Below are 27,310 nucleotides of genomic sequence, written 5' to 3'. Positions count from 1 at the left end.
GAGGGATGGAGTGCTCAGCTAGCCCGAGCTCAGCTAGCACAGCTCCCTAAATGAAGGTGCTGGGATTTTCAGAGGAAGATTATGTCCTTGGGAAGGGTGAGTGACTATTTTCTGCGAGGCTCCAATTCCTAGTTCAAGGTCTAAAATGAGTACATCAGGTCCGAGCTCAATGGCTGGGGAGGATTTCGTTTGAACCCCAGAGTTATTAGTTGTGGAGCTGAAACTGTCACAAGGTACCTGTGAGGGATGTCGGAATGAGCTCTCCCCCACATCTCCCGCTAGAAGACTGCCACTCATTCTTCAGGACTCAGCTGAAATGTCACCTCCTCTGCCAAGCCTTCCCCAACTCCTCCAGGCTCTGACCGATGTGTTTCCACAACTCTTTGTTCAGGGCTTGCTAATTGTACTTACCACACTGTCTTGCCATTTATCTGCCTCCACATCTGGTCCCCGACCAGGCTGCGAGCTCCTTGAGGGCAGGGACTATTGATTCATCTTTTTTTCCACAGAGCCCAGGGCCTGGCACAGCCATAGCTCAAGAAATATGATCTGAATCAACGGACGGATGTGGATGGGTGGGTGGATGGATGGACTGAGGGAGGGATAAATGGCTGGTTGGATAGATAGACTGAGACATGAATGGATGAATGGTTGGAGGGAGAATTGGAGGGATGGGCTGGTGGGTGGGTGAGTGGATGGGAAGTGGGCAGATTGTTGGGTGGATGTTGAGGAATTGTGGCATGCTGTGTTCAAGTTGAGCTTCAGAACCAAGAAACAACCACTTTCTCCAATGAGTCTGTATTGTATTCTTTGGGCAGTAGGCTCCTCAGGATTTTCCCTGGAAACTCAGAGAGGAGAAGGTAGTGAGTCTGGGTCCTTGGGAGGGGGGCCTTTCCTCTGGGTGAGGTAGCTGGGCTGGGAGCTATGGTTCGGAGACCCTCCCCCACCTTCTCCTGGAGCCTGCCTGTTTCTCCACCATCCCTGCCACCTACCGCTTTGCAAAGACACCACAGGGAGGAGCTGGGAGGAAACTCAGCTGGGAGGGGGCTGCCTGCACCCTTTACTGAGGTCCTACTTGGGGGGAAACCAGACAGAGAAGAGCCCCAAGTGTGGCATGCTCAGCAGGTGGAGAGGGAGCCCACACACAGCTCCAGCACTGTGGCAGGAGGTCAGGGGGGTGGGGTGGGGTGGCAGAGCAACAGCCTAGAGGGCAGGAGGCAAGAATGCCTTTGAGGTTTAATGACAGTAGCTGGGGACTTAGGGTGCAGCCTCTGAAAAGCCGCCTTTTGCCATTTGATGGTTGCACCATGTGGGAGGTTGGCCAAGATCCCAAGGCCTTCCTTTGGCCCTGAGATGTCCCAGCAGGAAAGGTCATCCCGCCGCCACACCCGAGACCCATCCGTGCCACCTCGGGAATGGGCCACACCCACACCTCTGGCCAGCAGTGACAAAGGAGGCCAGAGAAGCTGCGAGGCGCATGCGCCCGTGCGGGGCACTGTGCACGCAGGTCTGAAATTCACCACGCCTGCCCCCGCTGCCTCCGCCCCCGACCTCAAGGTGCTTTCCACGAAGACTGCTCTCAAGCCCTGCCCCAGACTGATAGCAGCCCCTGGGAGGCAGGCAGACACGAGGGGCTTGTGGATGGTGGGGAGCCTCAACTGCAGGGGCACACGAGGTTTTCAGCGCTTCAGGCAGCTTTATTAGGGACAGGCAGAAAATCCTGGCCTGCCTTGGAGCCTGAGGAGGGGACAAGGCAGAGAAAGAACAGCGCCCAAACACCCCCCCATTCTCTTCCCAGAGTTCTGAAGAGGAGGTTCTGCTTGCTGTCACCTGGCCCTCTGTTCCTTTCCCCCATCTTGTCCTTGTTGATTCCAGTCTTTTCTCTCATCCCTCTGGCCATCCGCATGGCCACAGCCTGAAGCCTGAAGCCTCCCCTGCCCTCTGTGGATGCTGAACATCCACTGTGGGGGTGACCCTGTTTGTGGGGAGGGGGTGCTCTGAGAGACAATGCCCAGCATGTTTGAGATGTCCCTGAGGCCTAGAGCGCCCTGATTAATCCTTGGCCCGCTCCCTGTGTTCACCGCAGCCCTCCTGGCCTGGGTCCCACACCCTAGCCGCACATGTGGCCCGATGATTCCGGCGTGGAGATGCTGACCCTTTAGCCAGGCTGAAGTGGGGGCACCATGGAAAGGAGGGGCTTGGCCCTTACCCCTGGGCAGATCCCGGCAGGCACCCACTGCCTTCTCTCTTCCCTCCTGGCTGCCACCCCCCCCTTCTTCCCACCCCACACCCACCCTTCCCACCCACAAAGCACCTCATTACCCACACCAGCTCATCTTCATGATTCCCAGAGCCTCTATGTCCTGGAATTTGGGCAAACCAGGAGTAGCCATTTAGAGAGCTGGGGGCAAGATCTCTGGCTGCCCGAGAGGGTCACTTCCTGGGGCCAGGTGCCCTGAGCTATGACTTTGCTGTCAGTTGGTGAAGCTCCTGGAGTCATCCCCTCTGTCCCCACCAGTGTGGGGGTGGGTGGGTGTGAGTGAGGGTGCATAGGCGTGTCTGTGTGTGTAACAGGGCACCTGTAGGGATGTGAGTGGAGTGCTCGCGTGTGGGTGCTGAGGCTGAGCGTGACGTGGCCAGTGTGCGAGGCCTGGAACCCCAGCTCTTCGCCTGAGAGCGTGTGTGTGTGTGTGTGTGTGTGTGTGTGCGCGCGCGCACGCATGCAGACTCAGGACTGTGTGTCTGCGGTGTTGTCTGTCTTCCTCATTTGTTCCGTCCGGTTCCTACAGAGCATCTGCTCTGTGTCAAAGGCGCTTGCAGGGCAGTCTGGATGGAATCCGCATCCCCGTGGGGTGGGCGGTGGTGGGAGAGATAGAAACCCTCCCAGAACAGGGCCTGGGTTTGTAGAATGAACAAGTAAAAGTTAAACAATCCCATAAATATATCATTAACTGTGATCATTGACTTTGAGGAAAAGCCCAGAGCGCGCCAAGACCATATGTTACAGCAATATAATTTAAACTGGGGGTCAAGGAGGGCCTCAGTTTTGAAGGTTTCTTGCCATGAGCATCATGGGATGGAGCAGGATAGAGTCCTGGTCAAGAGCTCGGATTTGAGGCCCAGCTCTGCCGTGTTACCAGCTGTGTGATGGGAGTAAATGCCTTGACCTCTCTGTGCCTCCACATCTGTGAAATGAGAATGATTATGGCTCCTGCCTCCTAGGGTCACGATGAGGAGTAAAGCCGTGGGAAGCACTTAGGACGGGGCCTGGCCTTTAGGAAGCTCTCAGGGCTCCCTGGGATTACTGTCTCCCCCATCCTCAGTGCTGGAAGGGCTGGGTGCGTGTGTCGTGTGTGGGTGTGGGTGTGAGCAGGAGTATGCACGTGAGGCAGTGTATGTGACCGAGCAGGTGTGCTTGCGGCTCAGTAGGTCCCAGCCGCGTGTATTTGTAGGAACTCTTGTGTGTATGGGACAGTGTAGGTATGATATGGCTGGGGTGTGTGTGTGTGTGCGCACGCGTGCGAGAGCAGGATGGAGCAGGACCAGGGGAGGGCTGGAGCCAGAGCTGAGCGCCGCTGCAGCAGCAGGTGGGCCCAGGGCCACCAGGTCTCACTCCGAGACAGCCGGGTTTTAATTGTCCGTGGAGAGGATGGGGCTCTGGGGAGTTGTCAGCAGCCCTCTGAGAGCCGCCGTTGGGCTCCTTGCCCTACTTGTAGGCCAACATCCTTTAGCTCAACTGGCAGCCACTCCTCTCCTTCCTCCTTCCCCTCCTCCCCCACTTCCTGCTCACCTCCCAGCTCCCTCCTTCTCCCGGCCTCCTCCTCCTTCTCCCGGCCTCTTCCTCCTCCTCAGAGCTTTGTGTCTGACCCCCTCTCCACCTCTTCTCCCCCTCCCCCTCACCTTCCTTACTGCTTAGAGACCCTCGGCCCTGGGGCTGCCCCTTCCGTTCTCCCTCTAGGGATTCGCATGGGCCCAGGAACAGGGCACTGCTCCCTGAAGACCCTTTTCTTCGGAAAATGACCTCGGGCAGTTCTCCAACTCCACACGTGGGTTGTTCTAATGCACATCTGATTCTGTGGCCTGAGTAGAGTCTGAGACCCAACATTTCTAACAAACCCTTGGGGTGGTGCTGGGCTGGCCTGAGGTCCACATGGCGAGTGAGGAGGACCAGAGGCCTGCAGGGGCCAGCTGTGTACCAAGTGGCCTTTCTCAAGGACTCCATGTCCTCCCCACTCCTCCTCTCTGGGTGGCCGGCCGAGGCAGGCCGCCTCCTTTGGAAGCTGTGGGAGAAGTAGCTGCATCGGAGACCCTGGGGGTAACTGGGGGTTACCAACTGGAGTAACTGGGGGACAGCACACATGTGCTTCTGGCTGGCCAGCCTGGGAACCCACCACAGGAGTCCTCTCCTGGGGAGCACCACGTACCTGCTCCACCTGCCCCACCCAGTTCAGCTGGACAGAGTGGGATGCTGTCTTCAGGGTCTGTAGGAAACATGCCTTCCGGGGCATTCTAAGCTGTGTTGGCTGAGCTGGCTGAGGTGGTGACAGCAAGAGTGGGATCCGTGAGCTGGGGGCAGTGGGAGGACTTAGGAGTAGGTCAGGGAGCCTGGGGCGGTGGGGAGGACTCCTTCCTGGCCACTCACAGTGCCTCTTCCAGCACCCACAGCCCCCCCCCAGGGGGACACAGACATGCTCTTCCCTTGCAGCTGGGCGTGGTGTCATTGGCTCCTTGACCTATGTTCTGCATTTATTGGTTAACTGTCTGACCCCTCAACAAGACTCTAGGCTCCAGGAGGGACTTTGTTCAACGCCACATCTTCACTGCCTAGAACAGTGCTTGGTACAGAGTAGGTGCTCGAAAACATTTACTGCGTGAATGCCCTAGGCAGCCTGTATACCGTCCTAGAAAGAATAAACAAGAGTCATCAATTCAAGGCTGACTTGCCCCTCACCCCCCATTACCTCCCGGAGGAAAGACCGGGCTGGCTTCTGGGAGGTAAAATGGAGCAGATGGTTAGCCGACTCTGATCAGACGAGCCTGGCAGCACTCCCTAGCGTGGCCACTTACGAGCTGGGTGCTGCTGTTGGGCAAATTCTCTCAATGACTCAGTTTTCTCAAATGTGGAATGGGAGCAATGATCCCCAGCTCATTGTGGCTGTGAGGAGTCTCAAGGTGTCATTTAAAGGGAACTTCGATGGGGGTTCCCTTTACCTTCCCTTCTGTCACCCCTGACCTGTCTGGCTGCCTCACCACCCCACCTCCCTGGTCACTAGGCAACCAGCTAAGGGGGCGTGGTGATGAGTGACCCAGTTCAGAGCCCTGAGGTGATGGCAGGTCACTTAGCTCAGTGCTTGGTATATGGTCAACATTGAGTCCCTGCAGCTGTGGCATTATTTCCTTTGGCCATAGCTCATTGTTCACACAGCCCAGCCAATGAGCCAGGAACGGGGAGGAGGGATAGATGGATGGTAGGAGCTTCTGTTTCCTCTTCCATAAATAAGAGAGCAGGATGGTCCTTAATATGATTTCCTGCTGTTGTGGACCCTAAACTTAGCCTTTTTTTAAATCTGTTGCTGTGCTCTATCCCCTCTTCCCTGGGGTGGAAGAGCCAGCCCTGCTGAGAGAAGCCAGACCTTCCTGGGACTCGGGTTGGGTGATGCTGACTCCAGGTAGGCGGGGCCTGAGCTCCCTTGGCCTGTTCTTAGCACCTGCCAACTGCGGGAGGCTGGTTCCTGGGTCTGCATGGCAGGGTTCAGGTGTCCTCAGGCATGTCTAGTGTCCAAACCAGACAAGCTGATCCCAGTAGTTAGGGGGGCAGATGGCACCCCAAGAGGAGGGAGAGTGCCCCAGGCAGAGGGAGCAGCAGGGGCAAAGACCCTGTGTGAGAAGAAGCATGGCACATTTAAGCCAGGGAAGCTGGGCACCTGCGTGGGACCCACCTCGCAGGGCATGGGCATTATGGTGGGAGGTGTGCTGGAGGGCTGGGCAGAGGCAAACCCACACCAAGCTCCATAGGCCTTGGGAGGATTTGGGGTTTATCTTAAGAGCAATGGGAAGTGGTTGGGGATTTAAGCAGGGCTATGGCCTGATCAGATTTGAATGTGGAGAATGGTTGGGGTCCATGATTTTGTCCTGCTGGTTCTGCCACAGGGACATTGGGCTCTTCCAAAGGGGGTTTTGCTAGGAAATGGAGAAGGACACGAGGAGACCCCAACACACGGGAACGTGTATCTGTGGAGTGTGTGCTTAGATGTGCATTGCAAGAAATAAAAGCCACTTAAAAGGACTTACTGTCAGAATGCATGTGGATTGGAACTGTAACTGGAAAGCCTTGGGAATCCAGAGGCCTCTGGAAGCAGCCTCTCTTTCGATCTGGGTCCCTCTCCCACCCTCCCCCCTCCCCGACTCTATCTCAGGTACTGTGGCTTCAGCCCTGTGATATAGGAGTCCTCTTTGTTCTCCTCCCGCCACCTCCACCCTCTGCAGTCCAAAGTTTCTGCTCCCCATGGAGCCCTCGGCCTCCATGGCCCATCATGCCCTCTCTGGCCTGACCGCACCTCCTCATCTTTCATCGGCAGCTCCTGCCGCTGACCAGCAAATCTTTTCTGTGTTTCTTAGTTCAGATTCCCAAGAGAAGATATCTGATTGGATCAACTCTTCTTTATGAGCCCAGTCATAGATGGTTTGTCTTTGGGTCGAGTGTCTGCCCCTTTGTCTGATCGGTTGTGTCCAGGGAGGATGTGGATCTAGAACACGGCCTCCAAGGCAGCAAGCACTATGAATGGGGCTCCTCCCCTTGGAGAGGGTGCAGATAGGGCAGGCACATAACCGGCTTATTCCTGCACCAGAGCTCCAAACTCCAGGCCTGCTTAATCAGTCGTGCTGGGTGATTAAGCTGAGCTCTGAGTGACCAGAGCTGAACTTGGATCCCTAGCCATAGTAAGACTAAAATTTGGCCTATTGGCTCTCTAGCCCATGCCATTGGTTCCAGCAAGGGAGTGTGACTGGTTCCTTGCAGGCCAACCTCAGGGTTAGAGAACCTCTTGTAGTGAGGGCTGGTGGATCTAGAGTCCTTTTCTATCTCAGTGATGGGCCCATTAGACTAGGGCTGGATACCACTCTTAGAGGGGAAATTCAGTTTATAGAAGTCACCATGACCAATAACCATTCATCGATCCCTGACCCATCCAGCAGGCCGTACTGTACTGCTCCAATATCACAAGGCGGTGTCTGAGCATGGTCAATGCCAGCCTCTCTTGGTCTTCAAATATGTGTTGTCCATGCATCTCCAGTAGTAGGTTGATGGCAAATGGCTATAAATTTTCATTCCTCTCTGTATTCCTGATCTACCTAAGATGACTGCAGTATCTCCCATCAAGAGCTATTTTTGGCCAGTAGAATTTGGCAGAAGGGACACTGGGGCTTCAAGACTCTTTGTATGCTTTTACTTTCTCTCCACTGAAATTCTGCTACTGCGATGTGAACAGGGCTGGCATGTCCACTGGATGATGAGAGATGGGTGGCCAAGTCACCCCACTGCTGCAGTTGACACAGTTGGCCACTTGGCAGTCATTAAATGAGGCAGCCCCTGCTGGCCCCTACCTACCACAGACACATAAGCAAGCCCAGCCTAGGTTCGTCTAGCTTGGCCCACATCAGTAGAACCATCCCCATGATCTGCAGACTCCTGAGCAGTAACAAATGCTTATTGCTTTCAGCCACCGAGTTTGGCGGTGCTTTGTTAGGCAGCCCTGGCTAACTGATACACTTCCTTGCTGGGAGACCTCCAAGGATGTGTTGGTAAGTGCTGTCTAGCTCAGCCTCTGAGCCTGGGAGGTTCACTCCTTGAAGGCAGGACATAAACCATGGTCGGACTCAAGTTGCGCGATGACTCTGTATATTGATAGATGCCCCGTAATCTGGGCGCGATATGCCAGGCAGCTGCACTTCCTGCCACTTACAGAGAATTTGCTGTAATGCATTGTGATGCATTAGCATAATAATTGCTAAGCATTCGCAAATGAATAGCTCACTGACTGATGGATTTTGTACAGAATCTGTGAAGGTTACATCGAGGGTGAAAACATTTCACTGTGTCAATGAACATACTTAATTTTTCTGGAAGTGCTATTTAAATTGCATCGTGCTATGACATTAGCATAACAAAGACATAATGCATTCGTTTATGCTGTAGTAGGGAACACTGCCTTAATCAGCGGACATCATGGGTGGGGGGCGGGATGTGCAGAGAGTAGCCTGGGAGCTTCCGAGAGCAGTCCCATTGGGTCCCTGTGGCCAGGCAAGGGAGGTCCTGCTCATGCAAGTCCCACCCCTCAGACTTGCCTCCAGGGGCCCTGGGGCTCTGGCAGTGGGTGGACTCTGTTTATTGGCTTGTTTCCTTTTCACTGATTTCTCTTCTCACTGTGCTGGCCACGGAGTCCTGCTAATGGGTGGGTGGGTCTTGGCTGTCAGAAGAGAAATCCTCGGAAGAATTAGTTAAGCGTTCAAATCTGACAGGATTTACCCGCCCCCCCCCCACCCCCAGCAGGGCTATTTTTGGGGGGGGGATGTTTGGGGAAGAGAGAGCCTGCTAATTGAGTGTCTACTGCTTGCCAGTCAACTGTATTTATTAGCTCAGAGCTTCTCCACCAGCTGTGCCCTGATGCTGGGTCTCATGGTCCAAGCCCTGGGTTAAACAGAGTGAGACAGATTTCTCCCCCCCGCCTTTTTTTTTTTTTTTTTTTTTCAGAACTTCTCAGAACCTTTAGTATAATAATGAATCTTAAGTATCTCCAAGAGGGAGATGGTGTCAAACCTTTTAAAACAATGGAACCTAGTTTGAGAGAGGAAGACATGGTTTCATTTGTTGCTTTATAGGGATTCTGTGACATAAGGATTGTTAACCCCATCTCAAAGCTAAGGAAATGGAGGCTTCACAAGGAAGTAATTTGCACAGAGCTGGCAAATGGCCAAGGTGGGATTTTAATCCACATCCCTCCCACACCAGAGGGATGATCTGGACTGGTTTCCTGAGGGGAAAGGAGGGGACTGACAGCTAGCCTTTGAAGGAACAGACCACACTGAGGATGATTACAATTGCTGCTGGTCACACCCACTCAGTCGCTTAGGACCCTGACTGTCTGAGGGATTTCATTCTGGAGAGGCGGGGCTGAGGTCAAGACAGAGAGATGTCTGTTTTGTGTCCTGTGGCCAGGGGTCCTTCTGGCAAAAGGCATGCAATTCAGAAATGTGAGTAACCAAGGAGGAAGTCGGTTGGCCCTCCCTGACTCCTGAAGTGGGGTTCACAGAGGAGAGCACTTAGTGTCTTGGTGCTTTGGGACTGGGTGGTATGGAATGAAGGAAGTGGGGGTGATTCAGAGCCCCAAGAAGGAGGGAGGAGCCAAGAGATCCAGGAGCCATGGGGAGGGGAGCGGGACGAGCAGTGTCCCCTTGAGATGCACTTGATTTCACACTTCCTAAGTCCCAGTCCTCAATCCGGATGGCTCTGAGGTCTGGAGAGTGGTTGAGTCTTTGCGTGAGCCCTCTACCCTTGCCTCCAAAGTCCGGGGCCAAGTGGTGGGGGTGGGGGACAAGTGGTGTGGGACTCTGCCAAAATGGCTTTTCCCCAGAGCTAGAAACTTCTCACCCTTTGAGGGATCACAGAGTCCTTTTAGAATCTGATGGAAGCCATGGACCCTTTCCCCAGAAAAATGCACATTCATATAATGAGTTGCATACAAAATAAAGGGTCACAGATGCCCTGAAGACCGTCCCCTGGTACAGTCTCCTGTCTTGGGGAGGAAGTAGTTGAGACTTGAGACTCTGGCAAAAGGGAAGAGGAGGGGAGGCCTCCCATGGGCTTGTAAGGACTCATCCAACTGCCCCAGGTTGACATTCGAGGGCTCATGTGGCCTTCCATCATCCAGCCAACCACCCCAGCACACACTCCCTCCCACATCCCAGCCACCTGTCCTCTGCCAGCCCAGCCTGACAGCTCATTGTCCATAGAGCACAATGCAGGTCTCCCTACTTGGGGCTTCTGCTTGCCATGCTCTTCTGCCTCTGCTGCTAGAGGTGAATCTTGCCCACTTTTGGAGTCTCTCCTCTTCTGGGAGACCCTTGTGATAACTTCTAACTCAGTCCCATTCAATCAAGTGTTTATTTATTGAACACTTCCCACGTGCTACATGCTGGGATACAGAAAAGGGCAGGAGGGATGGTTCACTGTTCTTACGTGACCTACAGGCCAGTGGGGGATCAGACAAGGAGATAAGCATTTACAGGTGTAATGGGTGTTATAAAAAGGAGAAAGTGGAGAGTGCTCTGGGCCCATGTAGCAGTGGGGATTTCATTTCATCTAGGGTGGAGTTTCCAAACTTCCATCACTGAAATTCCACCTTTACAATTTTTGCCAAATCAGCATACCATCTGTGCTATTATTTACTTCTCATTTTGGAAAACAAACATTAAAAGGTTTACTGAACCTCCTAGCCTTGTCCTAAGCAGTATTATCTGTGAAATCATGGGTCTTAATGTGTTATTTATGTATTTTTAAAGTTTTTCCTATTGCGGTAAAGTACACATAACCAAGTTTATCATTTTAGCCATTTTTTGAAGATTTTATTTATTTGGGAGAGAGAGAGAACACAAGCAGGGTGAGCGGCAGAGGGAGAAGCAGACTCCCCGCTGAGCAGGGAGCCTGACGCGGAGTTCGATCCTGGGACCCCAGGATCATGACCTGCGCCAAAGGCAGATGCTTAACCATCTAAGCCACCCAGGCACCCCCATTTTCACCGTCTTTAAACATATGGTTCCATGGCATTAAGTACGTTCACAATATCTTGCAAGTATCACCACTGTTCATTTCAACTTTTTCATCATCCCACACAGAAACTCTGTACCTATGAAACAGTAATTCTCCATTATAAAAAAAAAACAACTCTACTTTGTCACCCCTCCCAGCCCCTGGTAACCTTTGTTCTGCTTCCTATCTCTATGAATTTGCCTATTCTTTGTAGCTCATATAGATGGAATAATATGATATTGTCCTTCTGTGCCTGGCTTCTTTTTTTTTTTTTTTTTAAAGATTTTTATTTATTTTTTTTGACAGAGACATAGCGAGAGCAGGAACACAAGCAGCGGGAGTGGAAGAGGGAGAAGCAGGCTTCCCGCAGAGCAGGGAGCCCGATGTGGGGCTCGATCCCAGGACTCTGGGATCATGACCTGAGCCGAAGGCAGACGCTCAACGACTGAGCCACTCAGGCGCCCTGTGCCTGGCTTCTTTCACTGAGCATAATGTCCTCAGGGTTCATGCATTTTGCAGCCTGTGCCAGAATTTCCTTCCTTTTTAAGGCCGGATAATATTCCATTGAGTGTATATAGCACATTGTTTATGCATTCATCTGTGATGGACATTCGACTTGTTCTCACCTTTGGACTATATGATGTGTGCCTTTTTGTATTTTAATTTATGTTAAAACATATACATAAATAGTAAAGTAAAGAGAGAGTTTTCTGTGATTTCTTGTCTTGAGAACAGAGCCTAAGATAAGGACTTGGGTGTAGGCAGTTTATTTGGGAAGTACTTCTAGGAAACAGAAGTGAAGGAGTGGAGAAAATGAAACAGAGACAGGATAGAAGCCAATGAAATAATAAACTGGTTATTGTGGGCACTTGGGGCTCAGTCCCATTACAGCCTTCTGACGAACCAAGTAGAACACCCCTCAGAATTATCCGACTGGAGGACTGGAAAGCGAGGCACATACCTGCAACTCCAACACCCATTGCTTTATCTCCCCCTGCACTTCCTGGTGGCTCCTGAGGGGCTCAGCAACCTTTCCAAAGTTCAGTAAAAGAGGGAGACTCCGGGACCCGTGCTTGAAGTGGGACATGGGCAGGGAACTGTCCCCTACAGCTGTGCTGAAATCAGCTGATGGACTCCTTGTAAACGTCTGCTGCGTTACCTAAAAACATTCCTCATACTTCAGTTGTTGCTTTGGGAGTGTTGGCCCCTAAAGGAAATGATGTCTACACTGTCACCTGAAGAAAGATTAGGAGCTAGTCAGGCAAACAGTATGGGAAGGGTGTTCTTGGTGGAAGGAACAGCTCAGACAAAGGCCTGGAGTACAGACAGCTGGGCATGTTTCCAGAATGCCAGAGCTGCTAGAACAGGGAGGAGGAACAGGGGAGGTGGGCAAGGGATGGAGTGTGGATGGTCCTGAGGGCCCCAGTGATGTTTGTATGCTTTCCTAAGAGCCATGGGAAGCCTAGGAAGGATTTCAACAAGGTTAGGGTACCAGTACCACCTGGTGCTTTGTCTCTGTTCCATTTTCCTGGGGCAGAGACTAGACTGTCATGGGTCACTCACTCACCAGACCCGACTGCCTTTCCGGGGGACTACTGTGGGAGCCCCTCAGGTTTCTTCACTCCGAGGGCCCAATTGGCACCTGGTACTTGCTCAGAGTTGATGGTGATGATGATGGAGACCCTGGGCTTGAGACCCCCTGGGTAGGCCAGACCCCCCCATGCAGTTCCCTTAGTGTTAGCAGATCTTTTGCTGGACACATGTGTTCAACCCCATCCTTTGTCCTCCAGTGTAATAGAGAGGAAAGGGTTCCATGGAACTGAGTCCTACCTCTGCTTCTAGCTAGCTGAAGAACCTTGAAAAAATTCACTTTTTTTTTCACCCATATCCTCAGTTTCCTAGTCTGTTAAATGGGAGTAATAATGTCTGTCTTGCATGGCTGTTGGGCAGATTCCATGAGAAAACTTTATCAAGAGTATAGCAGAGTGCTTGGAAGCATAATAAGTGTTCAAGACAGAGGGGTTTCCTTTCCTAGTAACCTACACTCATCTTGGTGTCATGAACATAACCCGGCCCAACCTGCCTGAGGGAAAGGTCACATATCAGTGGCAGAAGGAACCCCTGGAGATAGGGACAGCCCTTATTAAGATAGGGTCCACCTCCCATTGCTCAAGAGTCTGCTGCTACCCCCTCCATCCTCCCTGTTAGTGGGCACTGTGTCCTCATCCAGGGGCTGGCTGAGCTTGGATGGGCTGGGTACTTTGCTCCCAAGGAGCTAGTCAGGAAAGCCTCAGCCACTCCAACAGGATCTGTCTACTTCCAGCTTGGACGGGCTCTTTGGACCTAGAAAGAATGGCTCCAGCCCCAGCGAGGTTCTCACGGCAATTCCCAGGGCTCCCAAGCCCTGTGAATTCCCCTTCAGAAATAATGGCCTTGTTGGGATGCTGAGCACGTGGTGGAGCCCGTGCCAAAGATGGATCAGGAGCCTCTACGTGTGGCCCGGCTGGGATGATTACTGCTGCTAAGTAAATTGCCAGTGCCTCCTCAAGCCCCCTCCTGCCTGGCTCTGTGATTCATTTCCGTTCAGAGAAGTTTAATAATTAGCAAAGGGGATTTTCTAACAACAGATGGTGCCTGGCCCTGGGGAGTGGTTTTGCCGCAGACGTACTTTGCAGAGAGGTAAGCTGGAGATGTTGTTCTTCTCCCTCCAAACGGTTGTCTCCAGGGCACTGTGACTAGTGTGTCTATTTGCATAATGCGGCTGCAAGAAGAACAGAAGGAAGGGAGGATGTCTGTTAGGGGCACAGGGATGCTGATGACTCTGCTGGAGAGGGGACACCAGGCAATGGTCTCCTTCACTCTGCTACCCATCTGGAGGTCTTCAAAGATAGAAGATCAGAGCTGCCAAGAGTCACGAGAGCCCACTCAAGAGCCTGCGTGGGTTTGGGGCAAGACAGAGTGAATGGGCCAGGAGCCTCCAAGAGCCCCAAAGAGGCTTCTGCTATCCCAGCATAAACTTTCCCCCAGGTCCTCTCTGAAAGCAGAGCAATTGGCCCATCCTCTATCTCCCTCCTGGTACAGATAGAGAACTTAGACCTTGGACTCTTGATTTTAGAAGCCCCAAATCAAAGTATCTTAGGTAAAAAGAGAATTGGCAGGCCCTCCGAATTGGATAATCTCAGGACAGACTGGCTTCAGATAGGAGTAAACCTAGGGAATCAGGCCATGCCATTCCTTGACTTTGCTTCTGTGAGGCCCAGCAGCGGCCTCATTCTCTTCTATAGCATAGGCTTCCCTCCCTTTGTGCAGGAAAGATGTTGCCTTGCTCGCGCTAGCATAAACCCTCCAGATTGGCCTGGACTCGGTCATGTGCCCATCCTGGACTTGATCTCTGTGGCAATGGGAATGCTGATGGCCAGTGTGGACACTATTCATTTCTCTACGCTTGAGAGAGAGCTCTGTGATCGACAGTTCCACCAGAACCACAGGGAGTAGGTGGTTCTCCAAAGAAAGAGCTGCAGAAGAGCTAGACCAAGCATGTCCTAGAGGTGGCCAGCCCAGGTCATCAGCAGCAGAGCTGGGATTAGGAAATTATACTTTGCTTGACTAGTGGCTTCTCAGGCCTCAGCATGGCTCCCCAGTGAGGGCTTGTTATGATCCTCGTCCACCTACCATGTTCCTACTAGGACTTGCCCAGTGGTCTGGCACTGTCCTGGGATAACACACAGGGTATTTCCTTTGTGACAGTGGTAGGCTACTTGGAGAACAGATGTGAGAAATGACTGCAAGACCAAGAGGGATGTAAGACATTGCAGGGCCAGTCTGCAGAATCAAAGCATGAGTCATATCCCTGGGAGCATGGTAGGCCCATTCCCAGGAGTTAAGAGTGACAAGTAACCACTGTGTGATGGGATGAGCTGAGGGAGGGAAGAAGTCTTATGAGTCAAGAGTTCAAGGATAGTCTGGATTTAGATAAAGAGTTCCAGGCAGAGCCAATGACATGGTGGTAGGACCTACCCAACCATTCATCCTTCATCCACCCTTTTATTCATTCTACAAGATACTTATTGGGTACAATTTATGTGCCAGAAATTGAGTTAATAGTGGTGATCAGAAAATACAATATGCAAGGGGGAAAATGAGTAGAACATCCCAGCCAGATTAAAGAGTAATCTGGTAGAAGAAAAGGCTGGAAATGTAGTTTGGGTCAGAGTATGGGGACCTCAAATACCAGACTCAGGGGTGTAAGGATTTCCCTGAGAGAAGCCACTCCTGATATGGGGAGTTGACCCCACTCACCACCCATGGACACCATGGGGACATTCTCTTAGGTCGGGATAGGGGTTTCATGAGCAGAGAGACCTTCCAGTGCTCTAAACATAGTGTTCTTTTCCCAAATCACAGAAACTGTGCAGTTAGTTGATAAGATATTCTCAATCACCACAACTCTTACACATTTTTAAAATTTTTTTAAAGATTTTATTTATTTCAGAGAGAGAGTACACCAACAGGGGTGGGTGGGGGGTAGACAGGCCGAGGGAGAGAGAGAAGCAGCAGACCCCCCACTGATCAGGGAGCCCGATGTGGGGCTCCATCTCAGGACCCTGAGATCATGACCTGAGCTGAAGGCAGATGCTTAACCGACTGAGCCACCCAGGAGCCCCAACTCTTACACATTTTTAAAATTAAACCTTTGCTGCCTGCCAACACGGGTCCCCAGTGAGCGGTACCAGATGACATGACAGGAGCTGTTCAGTTCTGAGGTATCACACCTTACTCAGCCTGTTGACCTCACCCTTCACACTGCTGTTGGTGAGGTTGGTGTTCTATGTTTTCCCCCTGCCAAGATGGGATTTCTTAAGTACTTCCTATTATTAGTTTCGATATGATCATGTCTGTTAGCTGAATTGTTCTTAGCTCACGCAACGGAGTTCTGTTCATCCACGTTTTCATGGTGTTCCCAGGAAAGCACCATGATTCCTGGGTGTGCCATGCCCTAGATGGGTTTAAGACTTGTGTTGCAGCCTGAAGCCAGGACCCATGATTTTTACTGAACTCTGTGAGCTTCGTGTCTCCCCTTGATGAATTCCCACTTCTCCTTCTAGTGCCGTGCCCATGTCCCTCAGCTAGGAAGTCCTTTCTAATACCCTCAAGAAGTAGTGAATCTTTCCCCTCTGGAGGCTCCCAGAGCACCTTGCACGTAGCTTCATCCTAATTCCTGACTAATTCCATCATTAAGCTTTTCATTTCGGTACCTCCAAGGCCTCGCCACAGGCCTGGCACACGGTTGGTGCCAAAAAATGTTGAATGGATGAATGAACAAAGCTATCTTTGTAATTGTATGTGAGGAGGTTAAGCTGTCGAGATCAAAACTCTGCGAACTTTTCCCAAAAAAGCCCAACAAAACAAAAGCCAGGTCTGTTCCCAGGTGACAGATTCAAACACAGGTCCCACACTCCTTGTTAATGCTTGCCACTGATCTCCCCAGGGATATAATGGGGTGAAGATGACCAGACACAGCCCCCTGTGCTGGTTGCTAGAGACAGGGTTGATCTCTCTGAGTTGTTTGGATTCACTCCTCCCCTTTCTCCCTGGCTGTCCTGACAGGCTCCTGCCATTGGTGGATACCCATCAACTCAGCCCCCCAAGGAGATTCTTGGCGAGGGAATCAGTAAGGGCTGATTAAGAAGATGAGCCAGAGGATGCTTGCCTGTTTTTCTGGAAAGGATGCTTTGTTTTGGGAGCCAGAGTAATTTGGGGGAAGGGAGGATGGCATTTGCAGTCAATTCCATTAATCTGGCCTCCTTGTGGGGAACAGAGGGAGTGGAGAGTGGGGGCTGGTTCCACAGTGGGCACTCTGATGAGGCTATTTAATTAGTTTGCTTCCCTTGGGAGAGGGTTGGAAAGGCTTTCTGCCTTGGTTTTGTCTTCAGGATGAGTCATTGTGTTTGCTCAAATTGTCAACTGTCAAAACTACAGTCAAGAGTGCATCCTGGGTAGAGGGGTTGGTCCTGTCCTGTTCCTGAGACACCCACTGTTGGGAAATGGGGACCATGTTACTAACAAGTTACTGGCCCAAATGTCTTGGCAAGGGCCCCATGAGGGCCTGGCCAGCGCCATATGGAGCTATGGTTGGGGGATGGGGAGGTGGGGGTTCCAGGCTGAGAGGAGGATGCAGCTACTGTGACTATGTCCCAATACTACTAGACTGGTGGGATGTTGATGTGTATATAAGAGGGGGGAGGGTCTATAAATCAGAGACCTTTAAAAAGGCAGCTTAAGATATCTTCCAAGCTGTCCAAAGCTTGACTGGAAACAGGTTAAAATGTTCTTTGCTTTTGGGGGGGGTATGAATACCCGGGGGAAGAATACCCAATCACCACCCTTAACAAAGAGCTTCTGACTTGCCTTACAGAAATGTGTCAATCTGTAAGGCCACCAATTATCCTGCCCTGCAGGACAATGGTAATGATGGGGGTGGGGGAGAAGAGAAATAAAGAGAGAGGGAGAAAAATAAAACTGGAGAGGGAGCATGAACAGAGAGAGACAAAACAGAAAACACAGGGTCATAGAGAGAAAGACATAAGAGCAGGTGAAACTGTGGGGAAGTGAATAATAGAGCTCCCATGGCTTGCAGTGGAAGTTTCTAAGGATACTCTTAACTGCAAGAGACAGATATAGATGGGGCGGCTAGGGCAGGGCGGGGGGGGGGGGGTGTCTGTACCATCATAGAATGCCTACACTCTGCGAGCTCAGCTTTTCCGTGCAATAGAGAGACTGGAGGTGAATCTGGGCATCTGTTCCCAGGTGCCTGGGAGCAAGGTCCTTCAGAACAAGCTCAGTGGACAAGTATGTCATTTTTATCAATGGCTTTACTGTCTTTTATTGAGTGTTCACTATGGGTCATAGATCTGTGATCTCAATTCTCACAAGAAGGATGTATTTTTGCTAGAATGAGCCATATTTTATAGATGAGAAAACTGTCTTGCAGAGTTTAAGTAACCTACCTATAGGTGGCAAAGTTGAGCATCTAACCCAGGCCCATCTGGCACCAAAGTGCATCTTCTTTACCCTTCTGTCCTCTACTGCTCATCGTATACCTTCTATAGGCACTGCCTAAGGAACCCTCCCCTTGCCCACACCACTCTGTGTCTGTCATGTTGGATTTTTTTTCTTGTTTTCCATCCTGCTTCCTCTTTACTTCCTATTCTGTCACCTCCCACATTCCCAGACCATAGCTAGTGGCTAGATGTCCTGGTGTCGGCTTTTCCAGCTAGCCACAGATGATCCAGGAGTCTCTGCTCCCTCATTTCTAATTACATTTTCAAGGGGTCTGAGCTCTGCATTGTGGAGTGACTCCTGGCAGGGGGTAGTCAGGTCCTGCTGGGCATGGAGATGGGAGTAGAAAGCCAGGACAGGCCAGAGGAAAGCAAGAGTCCAAAGCACTTCTCAGGATTTTGTGGTGCCTAGCAGAAGGAACTCAGGCCTGAGCCCCTGGTCTCTCAGCTGTCAGTGGAGAAGGGAGGACAGGAGGCTGGGAAGGAGAATTAAGGACCAGAAGGACTCTTCTATGCACCGATGGGCCTCTTCCACTCTATCACAGCACAAACTAAACTATATTGTCATTGTCTAGAGGTTAAAAGGGTAGGCCCTGGAGTCAGGATGCCTTGAGTTCAAACCTTAGCTCCTCCTCTTGCTAGCTGTGACCCCGATGATAATGACACCTCCTTCATAGGACTTCTTAGAAAAATTAAATGAGATGCTGTCTATAGAGGGTCTCAACACAAATCTTGCTACTTAGAATTCATCAAATATTTGTGATAATTTTCTTTAACTTATTTGTTCTTTTTATCTATTAAGAAGACAAATATTCTGTACATTTTTAAATAGTTGTATCCTCAGAAAGGAGCATGTTGCCTGACAAACAGTGAGTCTTAGTACATAGTTGTGGAATGAATGAATGAATGAGAGACTCAGCACTCTATTAATCCTTCCTTCCCTGGGTCCAAGTCTAAAGGTTAGAATCCCCATGAAGGTAAGTGCCAGGGGGAGCAGGGTGGGGTGGCCTCTACACAGGAAGAAGGTTCTGATGATGAGGATCCTGGGAAATAAGCTGCCACTGAAACCGTGATGGACCAGTGGTGTCCAGAGTGGTCCAGGAGTGTCCAGAGACAACCAGCTTCATGGGGGGGGAAGAGAGGGCTCTTGGTGTGGATGAGGATGAACCCTTTCCAAAAAGATCGGGATCTGCCTTACCAGTCTTGGCCTTTCGACTAAGAATTTCTCTCACCTGCCCCGCCAAGTGGGGCTGACCTGAATTGTGTGGAAAGTCAAAGGCTGTAGTCCTCCTCAGCCTCAGCCAAGCAGAGCCTTGTTGGGAGCTGTCCCTGGTGCTGACCTACTAGCCCCACCTTGGTTCTGGCAAAGAGGCTGTGGTCCAAACTGACCCAGCCCAAGCCGGCCTGTTCTACTGAACCTTCCAAGGCCCCTGTTGGCTTGGCAAAGTCTCTAGGCTCAGTCCAGGCCAAATGCTGGCCTGTCTGACACTTGTCTGGTAGCCTGTCTGATCTCATCTCCTGCTTCAGACATTGCAAATGAGCTGCCTCAGCTGATGCAGACTGGGTCTGTGGAGAGCAGATTGGGAAAATGATGGGAAAATTCACTGGTTTTCCTCTGTGCTCTAAAATCAGTGTTTGACTCTGACATCAGATTTGGAAGCTTTCCCCCGGCACCAATCCATTCTCCTGTTCTCTGCAGATACCAACTGAATGTCCTACCATTTCATTTGATTGTGACAGTCTTGCTGGAGATAGCATCGTCTCCCACAGATTAAGGGCTCAGGCCCACAAGACTACCCCCATTGCAGATGCCAGTCTCAAGTAACGGGTCCCCATGTTACCCACGGTTTTGTCTGACTTGGCTGTAAGTTGAGGTTCCCAAAAACCCCTCCTCAAGTTCAGTAATTTGTTATAACAGTTCATAGAACTCAAAGAAACACCTATGTTTACTGGCTTAGCATAACATAAAGGATATGGTAAGGGATGTAGATGAATAGCCAGATAAAGAGGTATATGGGGCAAGGTCTGGAAGGATCCCCCATGCTGGAGCTTCTATCCCTGTGGAGTTGGCTTGCACCACCCTCCCAGCACATGGATGTGTTCATCAACCCGGAAGTTCTGTGAACATTACACTTTAGGAATTTTTATGAAGGCTTAATCATGTAAACATGATCAATCATTATTTATATTTCTTAAGTAGGCTCCACTCCCAGCGGGGAGCCCAACTCGGGGCTTGAACTCACAACCCTGAGATCCAGACCTGAGCTGAGATCAAGAGTCGGACACTTACCCCACTGAGCCACCCAGGGCCCTGACCTGATCAGTTATTAACTCAGTCTTTAGCCCCTGAAGTGGGGCTGAAAGCTCCAAGCTTCTAATCCTGGCTCAATCTTTCTGGAAATTCCAGATGCCTGAGATTCAGGAATCCAGATGCCGAAAATTCCAAAGGATTTAGGGGCTCTCTGTAAGACGCCCCTATCAGCTTATCACTGAGGAAGTTAGATTTTGGGAACTCTGTCAGGAACCGGACTCAAAGGCCAAATATTAGCAGGAACTGGAGGCAGAGACCAAATGTTATATTTCTTATTATGTCACAGGTGACGCCTGAGGACAAAAGATAGGATGCATCAGTGTACAGCTGGCTGGATCTGCACCCTTGGCTGGTACATCTCACTGGCCAGCATGCCCTATGGCCCAGTCTCTTGGGACCATGGGCCATATTTCTTTTCCACAGCAAAACTTGTGTTGTGGGTGGGGCTGAGAAGTGCCATCTCAGCATGATGCTTCCCGGCTAATATAGCAGTGTGAAGGCTCATTTCTGGAAGGGCAGATTAATCATTTCTGCCCAGAGTCACCATCCTGGCCAGATTTATGGTGGAGGGAGCATGGGAGCCCCCAACTTTATGGTCTTGTAAATTACAGAGCTGCTTGTGCAAGAGGCAGGCTGGGCTGTAAATCATGTGTAATTGCTTGTAAATAGGGAAAACAAATAGTATTTTTGCTTAAATTACCCTCTTTGCAATGTTTCTTGGGGAATTGCGGTTCCATAGAGGACCTTTAACCTCTCTGGGACCAAAATTCCCTTTGGGACTCAATATAAACCATCTCAGAGTCTCTCAGAGCCACCCCAGCAAGTCTGGAGGCCTTTAGGTCAAATGGAGAAGAATTGACTGCGGTTGTCATAAATTCCTCTTTCAGGCAGGCTTAATCCACATTCTCCTGGGACCTCCCCCCTCCTCCATTTTGAATTAACCCCAAGGGTCCCATCTGGCCCCTGGCTATGGCCAGCCCTCTCCAAGGCTCTAGGAAGACAAGCCCACGTGAGCTCCAGAGAATCCAATTTCATTCCTCCTTGTCCCCCATGCAAAGGCAGTGACTCACTGGATGCTGGTAAGCATGGCCTCTGTGTTAAGAAGCTATTTGCTGGCTTTTTCTCATTTTTTCCCATTTCAATGAAATTACATTTATAATCTTTTTGCCTGCCTTGGTCAACTTTGAAGAGTCATTAAATTCGCTGATAGGCAGCCTGGTAAATTTTAATTGAATCACGAATCACAGGCTCCTAGAAGGTTCAGCCTTCAGGGGACCTTGGGGACCGCATAATTCAGCTCCTTCATTTGACAGATGACACAGAAGTCTGGTGTGGTTAAGTGACTTGCCCAAGGTCACACTCTGAATGAGGGCAGCTCTGGCATGAGAGTAGAGTCTTCTTTCTTGGGTGCTGCACGCTTTCCTTCCATTGTGCAGGCCCTCGGATTTAGCCGTCACTTGCTGTGTGATAAATCTTAATGGGATCAACAAGCATGTATCTTATAACTGGGGAAATTTCCTTCCCTAGGAAACCCAGGCAACCCATGCGCTGGGGCTATGATGGTGACCCCGGCAGCTGTGGGACCTTCCTTATGGGCTCAGGCATAGGACTTTTGTTAGATCCCTTCAGGACTCCACTTTTCAGAGTAGCACTTGAGGCTTGAGTTTGATGCTGTTGGATGGATCTGTACTGGTCCTATCGTGTGGGGTAGTTGCGGGCATAGTAAAAAAGACACGAATAGTCTTGGATCCCAGCTCCGCTACTCACTGTGGGTGTGGTCTTGGTGAAGTCACTTCACTGAGCCTGTTTCCTCATCTGTCAAATGGGCATCAGGAGCTTTCCCTCATAGGGTTTCTGTGGACACCATAAAGATGAGGCATGAGAAAGCACCCAGGCCAGGGCCTGCACACGGGGATCCCCTGTCCATGCTGGCTGCGTCCAAAGGCAGAGATGTGGGGCTCTTGGTGTTCAGTGACCTGAACTTGTCTGTGGATGCTCTGTGTATAAAGAAGGGGGGAGGGATTACGTTGTGGGGGCACCACTGGGTCACATGGAGCCTGTGGTCTGATTTCCTGTCCTTGGGGGCCTTCATCAGCCGCACTAACTGAGGCTGCCGGGCCAGAGCCCACAGGCACCCTCCAGGAGAGGTCACCTGAGCTCTGACAAATCCTGAACCCTCAGCCAGTACCTCTCTGGGGTAGGGGATACTGCCTGGGGAAGGACTTCAGTGCTGTGTAGAGGGCTGAGGTACGGCAGCCCAACACACTCCCGTCTGTCCCAGGCCTCGCATGGCTGAGAGAGCAGACTCGTGGGTAGCTCTCCCCCTGCTCAGGCTGAGCCCGCAGCTTCTCAGCACCTCCCGCATCCCCATGCTTTGTCCCATGGGGCCTCCATGGTCAAGGGTGTGAAGAGAGAAGGGTGGTGCGCTTCTGCTTGGGAGGAGAAGCCTTCTGGCTCTACACAATGTCTCTGCACTCTCACCAGCTAATTCCTCGTCCCCAGGGCTGATGGGAGCTGACAGGCAATCTGGGACCAGTTTGACACTGAATGCTTTGGAATGCCTTTGTCAATGACAGCTGTTCAATGCCGAGGTGCCTCTTGGGTCATGTCAATCTGAAGAGTAGGAAGGGGGCTACAGGGGCCTCTCACCAAAATTGCTTCCTAAAGGACTCTGGGCCTCAGTAGGTGGGGCGCCCCTCAGAGGCCAGCACCCTCTCACTCCTCTTTGTAGATCACAAGAAAACAGGAATTCAAAGCAGGGGTTCAGATCCTGCTCCACCAATTCAAGGCTGTGCAACTTTGAACAAGTTCCCGAACCTCTCTGGGCCTCTGATGTGCAAAGGGGTGGATAAGGGTACACAGCTTAGAGAGTTGTTGGAGGACTCCGTGAAATCCCGCATGGACGGAGCTTAGCACAGTGCCCGCCACATGGAAAGCATTCCTCGACATTGTGGTTATTAATGTAACTCCTCAGCCTCCTTCCCGGCCCGCAGGAGACCATCAGGAAGCATGACGGGTGTGACTTTCATGTTCAGCCTGGCGTCCTGAGTGTCCTGGTCTCAGGAGGCTGAGCAAGATTGTTTATTCCCGGAGCTGTTTTCTCCACTGCCCACCTCCCCCAGATATACTCGAGGAGCCAAGTGGGCAGGAGGCATGAGAGAGACCTGCCAGCCTGATGGAGTGGAAGACTGGTCTGGCTCCTGTGGACAGACGGAGTAGAGGACACTGGGCACGTGGCCTCCCTGCCTGGGACCCTGACCCAGACGTGGCCTGGCCTGGATAGGGACGCTCCTCCTCCTCTGCCCCTTTGCTGGTTGTTTCTCCTCCCTGATGCTTGCTAGTCCTTTTCCCTCCATCCCTTTCTCTCCTTGCTGTTGCCCCTCCCCGCCTCCAACTACCCCAGATCATTTTGGGCTGCTCGTTTGTCTCCCTTTCTTTTTCCACTTCTCTGCCTCTCTGGCTTCTTTCTTTCCTTCCTTCCTTTTTTTTTATCCCTCTCTCCATCTGGCTTGATCCCTTTCTTTGCCTCTCCGTATCTCCCCCTCTCCCTGACCTTCTATTGGCTTCTGTCTCTCTGTGTCTCTTGATCTCTCTGCCTCCGTGTGTGTGTGTGTGTGTGTGTGTGTGTGTGTGTCTTCGGTTGTCATGCTCCTTCTTTTCCTTTCTCTACATCTCTTTCTCTAATATATATATTCCTGTTTCCTCCTTCCCCACCCCTCCACCCCTCTGCACTACCTCCCTCTCCAACACCCCCCACTCCAGGGTTAATCAGCCTCTACTGCAGGGGAGGGCAGGGCTCTGCTCAGGACTCCCCAGCTCTTCTCCTAGACCAGCTGGTTTGCTTGGCTCTCTTTCTCCTTCCCTGCGCCTTCCCCCAGAAGCCAAAGCATCACTTTGATTCTTTCTTGGAAGGCAGCCTTGGGGCTGGGACTGACCTCCTACAGTGTGTACTTGGAGGAGAGAGAGTGGAGGCACCAGAGGCCTGCGCCTAGGACCCCCCACCTGCGGCCCTTCTCTAGCCTGGCCAGAGCTTCCATGCAGTGAGAATTTATTAAGCCCATTGTGTGCCCAGGGCTGTGGGAGGTGTAGGAGAAAGGGGAGAGGGCCTGCTCACAAGGATCTTTCCATCTGGTTGCCAAGGAGAAGCTAATGGGCGTGAACTGGTTCACAGGTGGGTTTGGGGGATTAAAGAGCCAACGGTTATCCCCACGATGCCCGGACTTGTCAGGGCCGGCCTTGTCCCACCACCACCTGCCACCCTGCCCCTCACTCAGTCCTTCCTTGGGCCTCCCTTCCTTAGATGCCTTTCCATGCCTTCCCCCCACAAGCTGGACCCTATGTCCTTCGTCTGCAGTCCCAGGAACCTGTGCTCAGACTCTCAGACCGGCCGTCACCGGGTATTGAAATCATCAGGCGGTTGGTTGTCCCGGTCCTTGCTGAGTCCCCAGTGCCTAGCTGGGCCTGGCGCAGAGGAGGGGCACATTCTGGGCTCTTCCTAGGAGGGGTTGGGAAGTAAGGAGGTGTGACTGGAATTAAAGCAGGACAACCTTGCTGCAAGGGTCTTTGCCTCCTTTGGAGAAATGGTTCTGTCTCACACGTCCCTGCTCTGCCATCTCGAGGCACTCATGTCGGGGCTGCCAGGACCTTAGAGACGGCTCTGTCCAGCCCTTCCCGCTTACAGCCGGGCCCTGAAGCCCACACTCAGCCGGGCCTGCCTGGCAGCGGAGGATGGAAAGACCCCCTCGGGGCTCTGCTCTCTCTGTTCCCAATGAGATGCCCTGTCTCTTGGTGCCCATGCCTGTTGCTGTCTTCATCTGCCCCAGGCCGTCTTACGGTCTGCCACTGTCCTCATCCTCTCCTCCTGTTTTTCTTCCCTCTGATGGGATAATTATGCTAATCAGCCTGTCAGAACAAAGATAATTGTGGTGGACTATTTCAGACTTGGGAATTCAGGCTGAGGCCCCTTTCCTGCTTGCCTCTGCATGCCCTTTAACCCCCGGCACATGGCTCGAGCCAGGCAGGTCTGCCGCGGGAGTGCTCGCGGGGGCTCCTGGGGGCAGTGGCAGGATGAGGGTGTGGAGGAGTGTGTGGGTGTGCGCACACATGCATGCACACCTGCACTGCACAGGGCCCACCTCTGTGTACGGGCACACATCGCCCTGGATGTCTGCAGAAACCAGCAGAACATGGAGAGGCTAATCAGCTGCTATCCCTGGCCTGTGATTGCTGAGAGCAGGTCATCTCCATGTGTCTGGCTCCAGCTCTGGGGGGACCCCTGACACACCCCAAAGCAACAATGGTACTGACATGTGCATGGCAGTTCCCTGGTAAAGGCCAAATCAGCCCTCTTTCTTCTTTGGGGACTGTACCCCACCCCCACCAGCAGCTCCCCAGCCAGTCCTGGCTGGAAGGGGCTTCGGGGTGCTTACTCCCTGAGCACCATGGGTCACCACCTAGGTGGGGGCCTAGGGGTGCTGCTGTGCCAGGCAGCAGGGCCAGAGGGGCGGTTCTGTGTCCTGGGGGTCCTGGGGGGAGTGATCCCCTAAGGAGCCAGGTTTAGCAGCGGGAATTCTGGAGGTGCTGATGGGGAGGGGATGGGCTGATGTGAAGTTCTGGGCCACCCTGCCTGTTTTCCTGCTTCTCAGATTCTGCAGTGATCCACAGGAGCATGGGCTCAGCCCAGGAGTGGATCCAGAGCCCCCGAGGCTGCTGTCCAGCCAGCCAGGCCCCTTCGCATACCTCCCTCCTGTCCTTGATGTCCCCTCCTTCTCCAGGGGCCCCCAGTCCCTCACCTGCCTTTCACTTCCATGCTCTCGAGGATATTTCTCCAGCATCCGAGCAGGTGCCAAGCCCTGGGGTGACATCCCCGCCCTCGCATAGCATGCAGAATTACACCTCTCCCCATCTCTGCCCTGCCCAGTTCCCTGCAGTATCAACATCTCCTCTTTAGTCAGAGTGCAGGCCCTGATCAGTCCCATGAAGCTCAGGACCCAACCTGGCTTTTTTCTGGGGCCCCTGTGTCAGAGCCTCTGTTTCTACACCTATCCCTGGACATCACGCCTTGCCTCCGGGAATGTAAATGAGGTGGGGGTGGGGATGGTGCCCCGCACACTGCGGGGCTCAAAATGTGGCTGAAACCTGCTCTCTTCCCCCTGCCACCAGCAAGCCCCCCGCCTCTCCACCATCCTTCCCCCCTGCCCTGTGCCAGGTGCCCAGATCTTACAAAGGACCCATCTAGCAATTTACCTTTAAGCCCAGCCTCCGCTGCACTGGCCGGGCCCTGCCCACTCAGCCCCGCTCTCCTCCAGGCTAGCAAACGGCATCAGGTCCCCAGAAGAGCCAGCTCGGCTGCTCTAGGGGGGAAGCTGCCACCACCCCCTCCCTCTGCAGGCATGGTCTGCTCAGCACCCCAGACCAGCTCAAGGCCTCCAGCTCCAGCACAGGGCCTCTTGCTTCTTTTTTTTTTTTTTTTAAAGATTTTATTTATTTATTTTGAGAGAGAGAGAATGAGAGACAGAGAGCACGAGAGGGAGGAGGGTCAGAGGGAGAAGCAGACTCCCCGCCGAGCAGGGAGCCCGATGCGGGACTCGATCCCGGGACTCCAGGATCATGACCTGAGCCGAAGGCAGTCGCTTAACCAACTGAGCCACCCAGGCACCCGGGCCTCTTGCTTCTTGAACCCCGTGGGTGCTGGGCCTCAGCCAGCGTGATGCAGACGAGTCCGCTCACAGGCCGGTTCCCGCACGGGACAGGGAGCTCTCTGAAGGCAGGGCCCCCGAGCAGCCGACTGATCGAATGAATGTGTGATTAAGTGAACCAGTGATGAATGAATATTATCTCTAGGAGAGGAGATCCAAAGCTTAAACAACAACAACAACAAAAAAACTTGTATTTTAGAAAATTTCAGAATATACCAAAGTAGAGAGACTGGAAGTCATGCGCTCATCGGCCGGTTGTCATCAGTTGTCAGCTGGTGGCCAGTGTGGTTTCGTGTGTCCCTGCCCCCCTCCAGGGCCCAGCTTCGCTCTGCGCCCACTCTACCTGCCCGAGGAGGCTGGTGCTCAGGGCCGGGCTCCGTTAGGCGTCTTTCGGGACCTTGCAGAGATGGCAAGGCAGCATGCCAGCTGAGGGCGTGGC

General features: G+C 52.2%; 1 protein-coding gene across 1 annotated transcript in view; it reads left to right on the top strand.

Moving 5' to 3' along the window:
* The window catches only part of LOC110574904 (glutamate receptor ionotropic, kainate 3), a 170,501-nt gene that overhangs the window by 50,483 nt on the left and 92,708 nt on the right, over positions 1-27,310 (top strand). The window lies entirely within an intron of this gene.

Source organism: Neomonachus schauinslandi, unplaced genomic scaffold (genome assembly GCF_002201575.2).
Source record: "Neomonachus schauinslandi unplaced genomic scaffold, ASM220157v2 HiC_scaffold_119, whole genome shotgun sequence".
Taxonomy (NCBI): domain Eukaryota; kingdom Metazoa; phylum Chordata; class Mammalia; order Carnivora; family Phocidae; genus Neomonachus; species Neomonachus schauinslandi.
The sequence above is the reverse complement of the archived record's forward strand: the minus strand, read 5'-3'. Positions and strand labels throughout refer to the sequence as shown.